The 6281-nt window shown below is 41.6% G+C and overlaps 1 pseudogene; it reads left to right on the top strand.

The window, feature by feature from the left end:
* The first annotated feature begins 1055 nt into the window (after positions 1 to 1055).
* LOC118575703 lies at positions 1056 to 5396 on the top strand (annotated as a pseudogene).
* Positions 5397 to 6281: the final 885 nt, after the last annotated feature.

The following is a 6281-nucleotide window of genomic DNA, read 5'->3' as shown; positions in this document are numbered from 1 at the left end:
AGAACACAGGTTTTCGCTTCTATATGTTACATCTTCCAATATATTCCTTATAGCAGTCACCAGAGAAATGTTTCATGATAAGCAACAGTGAGAACTTTACCCTCTAATGTTTTTCCTAAGATGGTGGTGCAGTCTAATTAAGAATAGTCATTTAGAAAATTAAATCCCTCGTTTGCTTTAAATTGGTTAGACACAACCAGTCTATTTCATTTAATCAAACAGCTAAGTTTTTGCAGCCACAGTCTAGGAGAATATTATTAATTAGGAAACATATTTTTGTTGTTGTTGTTGTTGTTTTTGGTAGGCTTTAAAAAACTTATGGGTCAATCACAATATTTCTTTATGGGTCAATTTCACTATTTCTAAATAATTTTAAATAAATTCAGTATGAGAGGAATCCATTCAGAAATGAAAAAGAAGAAAGAAATGAAGGGGCAGTGGAAGAGGAGGGGAAGGGAAGAAAGAATATGTTGATTTTTTTGCAAATACACTATTAAAGCACAAGTTACACCAGGCTCTCTCAAGATTGCTGAGACTCAGAGAGCCAGCAGAGCTGAGAAATGGGACGGAGAAGAGCAGGGTGATTCGGTGCTCATGGAGGAACAGGTCAAATTAGTAGTAAGAAAGGAAACCTTAAAATTCATAGCATTAGGAACAATGTGACTGGGAAATGGGTGTCAGAAAACAAAAACAAAAAACTGTGGAGTGCACAGGCAAGGCACAGGACACTCAGAGCTGTCGAAGTGGAAAAGCGGCTGAGAACAAAGATTCCTCCTTCTTGTTTTTTTTCAAAAGCAGAGGCAGGTAAGTTCAGAACCTTGACCCTCGCACTGTCCTTGGAAAGGGTTGCAAGATCTCCGCCTTAGACTGCCTCAACCCGGAATTTCGCAACCCTGCAGTCACGTGGGCTGCTGCAGCCGCTCGGCTCCTTCTCCGAGAGCGTCCCTGACAACGCCGCCGACACGCGTCTGCGCAGGCGTCCCCCGCCCCGGCAGGCGGGCGGCGGAACCCAGCGTGCGTCCTCCCGGCCGCCAGGGGGCGACGAGCGCGTCCTCGGCGGCTTCCCGGCGCCTGAGCCCGGGCGCGGGCATGCTCCGTGCGCACAGAGGTCACCCGCGCCGGCGCCTCCCACGTGCGCGGTGACCCGCGGGCAGCATGGTGTAGCGATGGGGGCTCGGGTGACCCGCGCCTTCAGGAACTTCAACCTGGAGAACCGGGCGGATCGGGAGCTGAGCAAGATGAAGCCCTCCACGGCCCCCAAGCACCCGTCCACCCGCAGCCTCCTGCGCGAGCAGCTGAGCCGTGAGTGTCCCGGGCCTCCGGTGACATTGAGGTCGTCCCCGCGCGGGCACGGTGGCGGCGCCGGGTGTCGTCCCCCACGCACGCACACTAGCTGTCCAGATGATTGTTTCTTTTAAAAAAAATTTAAAATCGTCTTACGCGTTTACGGGTTTCGAGATAGTTTCCTTTAAAAAAAATAATAAAAATTATGGCCTTTTTTTTTTTCTTTCCTTTTTCTTTTCTTAGAGCATCCAGAAATCAAAGAGGAAGTTTCTAGAAAAGATAACGAGCTGTTGTTGTTACTAAAAGATGTCTATGTCGATTCCAAAGATCCGGTGTCTTCCCTGCCGGTAACGTATGCTTTCATTGAGTCAAAGGTGCATTTTGGAGGCCCGAGGAAGTGATCTAGAAAAACAGGGCAACCGGGGACACACAGTGCAGATGTGGGGAGGGGGGGTCCGGAAGTGTCAGTGGGGAGCACAGCGACTGAGACACAGGACTTGGTCATTGGATACTTGGGGAATGCCAACAGGGATTGATTAAATGCACCTGTGTGAAAGGTTGTTCGCAGAAGTTGTGGGGTTGGTTAAGGTACTTTTAGTGGTTACCTGGGTGACAAAAGATGGCTTTTAAAGCTCTTTTCATGTCTATAGGTTGAGGTGCACTTACCTTAGGACAGCTTCTGGTTAGGGGATTGTGGGGGCATGTTTGCGTTTTTAAGGGTGTCCGGACAGGATATGTAATATTATGTGTCAGTTCATATGATATGCTGGAATGGTGGGCATGTCACATGTGTCAGGTATAAGTGTTTCTGTGTAGTGGTAGAACCGACCTTGGTCGTACTCTCTGAGGCCTGTGATACTGTGGGCCACCGACATTAAGCAGATGAGCAGCTCTACAGCCACAGTGTTATCCCGGGCCCTCGGGAAGTAGGGACTGCTGGAGGGAGTGACATTTAAACCTGGGCCAGGAGTGTGAATTGAAGTTGGAATCAGGGAGGCGACCATCGACCATCGTGATCAAGGTGCAGAGTTAGATTAAATGATGAGGAAGTGCCAGCCACAGCTCTCAACGTCTTTTGCATTCTAAAGTTTTTTGTACTGCCAAATGGTAGGCAAAAGACTTTACGATTGCAGTTACTTATGTAATACTCATAATTTAATAGTGACTGTAGGATTTCGTTATTACCAGAGTCTCAATTCAGGATGCATCGATTGATGGCGATAGTATGATATTTTTAAGCTGACACGGAGCAGTACTTAGAAATACTGTTTTTCATTTATGCTGAGCATATGTTTTTGTGATTTTATGTAAAGATATTTACTTGGTGTTTAGTATTAGAGTTTAGTATAAGAGATCAGTTTAACCTCTTCAAATATGTGTCAGTCACCTAAATGTGTAATTTATTTACTAATTCCTTTCCCTTCTTCTCTTTATAGACTTATGTATTTGCTTTTGCTTCTTACTACTAGATGCATACTACCTCAATTAATAGGGCGCTATAATAAATCCTGGTGACTATTATGACCTAAAAAGCTTCTTGTCTCTTCTCAAATGATTTTTTCTAAATGAACTTGGAATCACACTGTCAGTGTCTTCATTAACCCTTGTTTAAATTGGACTGTAGTTAGATTAGGATTCATAGGCTAACTAGAAAAAGATTAACATCCTTTAATTGTTGAGTCTTTGAGGAAGAGAGGGAAGTTGTTTCTATTAAGTAGAATTTTCATCCCCTAGTTTTAATATATGGGAAAATCAGTGATTTTTATTTTGCAACTAGCCCTATATTACTAGTTATTTATTATTTCTGCTAGAAATTAGTTTTTCAGTTTCTTTTTTTTCATATCCCTATGTGGAATTTGTAGTTCTCTGCCTTCCTACTAAATGAAGAGAGGACATTCAGTTTCATTAAAAAAATTTTTTTTAATACAAAATGCTGAAGGGAAAAGGAAAATCTGGTATGTATGGAGTGGAGGTGGATCTACTGGGTTTGGAGGATGAGAGACACTTTGAGATTTAGGGATTCAAAGGCATTCACAAGTGTGAGTGTCAGGTGGGGATATGAAAGTGGAATGGGTGGTGGTCTGGAGACTGATTAGAGTGTACGTGGCCAGGGGAAAGTGAAGGATTTGGATTACAGCTGGATCATGAAAGTGCATGCCAAGCAGTTGTAGTTATATTAGAAGGGCTTTGGAGAGTCTTTGAAGAGTTTAGTTTAATGTGGGGGAAAGTGCTGTTAGGTTTGAGAGTGAGTTAGGAGGGAACAAAATTATCTAGTTAGAAGAAACCTGCTAGATGTCTTTTGATAGTTCCTTCACATGGCCCTGGCATGGTCTAGGGTGGTTTATTGGTATAGAGGATAAGAGAATGGGATCAAGAGAGACTTGGGAGATAGTATGAACAGTATCTGTTCATAGGTTAGATACAGAGTTTTAAACATGGACTTGGAAGCAGGTAGATTGGTAGGTTCAGTATTAGACACACTGAAGTTGAGGTGTATACAGGTCCAAGTAGTGATGCCCATTAGTCATTTGGGATTTGGGGCTTAAATACCCAAAGAAAGGTCTTGGTTTGGAGCCACAGATTTTGATATGTGGTCCAAAATGGGAGGTAGGGAGTGAGTGAAGATCCAGAAATTCAAGGCCAGCCCAGCATACATGACACCCTGTCACCAAAAAAAAAAAAGAAAAAAGAAAAAGACAAAGAAGATGTAGTTGGAACTTAATGAGCAGCAGAAGGGACAAGAGCCACTAGGAAAATGGAAGAAACCTGGAAGTATGGATGGAAACTGGGGAAGATTTAGCATGGAAGCTGAGGGGTAGGGCCTTGGTGGTTGCAGGTAGATTCATGTATTCGAGTCAGCAGTTTGAGTCAGGTATGGTGAGCTGCTGTAGTTAGTTCAGGTGACTGCTGAAGAGTGCATCTGAATAAAGCAGCTGGGGTCATTAGGGCGGATTTATCATTTCAGCTTTAACTCAGTTACAGGGCTGATTTAAAGAGGCTTTGGGTTTGAGAGTTTTCAAAAGGAAGTGAAGATAAAATTTTATATGTTGGCCAAGAAGTGTGTAGGCAGGTACAGTTGAAAATGAGAAGAAAAAGGGAATGCTTGGAACAGCTTAGGTGATGCACTGTGGTAAGACTAACCAGAGCAACTAGGAGAGGAAAAGGGTTGTTTCATCTGACATCGAGGTAACAGTTCATCAGTGAGGGAAGGATGGAAAAGTTTTCAAGTAAGCTATTACAGCATTGTTAGGAATGCCGTGCTTCTGAAACTGGGCCACTTTAACCAACTCTCATTCTTTTAATGTGCAAGTTGAGGTTTCCTTACCTGAGCGCTTAGGACCAGAAGTCGTACCGATCTGATTTGGGAGTATTTGTATGTACATTATGAAGCATCTTTATGGCAGTTTTCCAATTTTAATCATGAAATTCATTTATATTTCATATACAACTTACAAAGCCTGAAAGCGAGTTGAGGGGTTATTCTTCGTATACTTGCATTTTCACTGCTGATCATCACAGAAGTTAAGAATGTGAAAATTTCCAACTTGAGGCATCATGGTGGGGTTCAGAAGTTTTGGGTTTTAGAACATTTGTATCTCACCTTTTGAGATTAATAATGCTAAGTGGAGGTGAGTAAATGACATGCATTCAGTTACAATTTCTAGAGCATTTCTTAGAGCAAGCTATAACTAGGAAAAGACAACTACAGTGAGAAAATACAGTTTTGAGGAAGTATAGATGGGTTTCTTTGAAAAGAAACAGTATAGACTTCAGGATCATGGGAGATGTAAATCTTTTATCCTAAAGCCCTTTTGTTTGGTACTAGGTAAAAGATGGTGAACTACCAGCAAAAACCGAAGGAATTCAGACTTCCCATCGGACATCACTTGGATAAGAGTGTCATGGACATTCCCAAAGGCAAAATTTCTGTTGTAGAAGCATTGACACTTCTCAATAATCATAAACTTTCTCCAGAAACATGGACTGCTGAGAAAATTGCCCAAGAGTACTATTTAGAACTGAAAGATGTAAATTCCCTCCTGAAATATTTTGTTACTTTTGAAGTCAAGGTCTTCCCTCCTGAAGACAGGAAAGCAATACCATCAAAATGAAGAAAACAGTAAAACAACATCCTCTGTGTACTCCCAAGCTCTGTGTCCTTGTTTTTAGTGTATTTAATTATACAAGTTACTGTGAACTGAATGCCCCTACTTTGAGTGCTCTGTGACCTCTTCAGGATTGTTCATAGAATGTTCTTTTTTTTAAAATTTATGTATGTGTAGTTCCTTGGTATATGTCAGCATGGCTAATCCCATGTATAAATTAATTACAAGTAAATAATTTATTTTAGACACATGAGCTTTAAATTGGTCCTGTGGCCCAAATCATTTAATATTAAGTCTCACTTTCCAGCCTTGGCTGTTGGTTCTTTGTAGGAGACACTGAAGCAAGAGCTCCTGATTCCTGCAAGAGCGGCATTTGTTAGGGAAGAGATTCTCAGCAATGAGACATGGTGACTATTCCCAAATGAAGAAAGAGAAAACTGAGTACAAAAGCAGAAAAGTATTGATTAGCTCTCTGGAGAATGTTGATGTTTTGAATTGGTTTTAGGTAGAAAGTAACTTTTTAGAAGAATTAGTGGTTCTGTAACAGGTCAGCAGTCTCTCTTTAGACAAATAGAGGTAACTTTTGGAGAGACAGAACTATTTGAACAAATAACTTCTAATTAGAAATAAGATAAATATGTAAGGCACTGTTAAGAGGATCCAAATTCTATGGCCAGATGTTTATACCTGTTTCGTTCTAGGAGAAAATGTAGCAAGCAAAAATAAAAATACAGTCCGTGAAGGACATGGGAAATTACCAGTTCATTCACTTAAACTCAGGAGCATAACACACTCCAGTAATAGAATCTCAGATGAGGCAATATGGCATGTTATACCTGTGGTTTCTTGGCTGTATTGTTATACCTGTGGTTTCTTGGCTGTATTGTTTGC

This window comes from Onychomys torridus, unplaced genomic scaffold (genome assembly GCF_903995425.1).
Source record: "Onychomys torridus unplaced genomic scaffold, mOncTor1.1, whole genome shotgun sequence".
In the NCBI taxonomy this organism is placed as follows: domain Eukaryota; kingdom Metazoa; phylum Chordata; class Mammalia; order Rodentia; family Cricetidae; genus Onychomys; species Onychomys torridus.
Note: the sequence above shows the minus strand (reverse complement) of the source record. Positions and strands in the feature narration are given on the sequence as shown.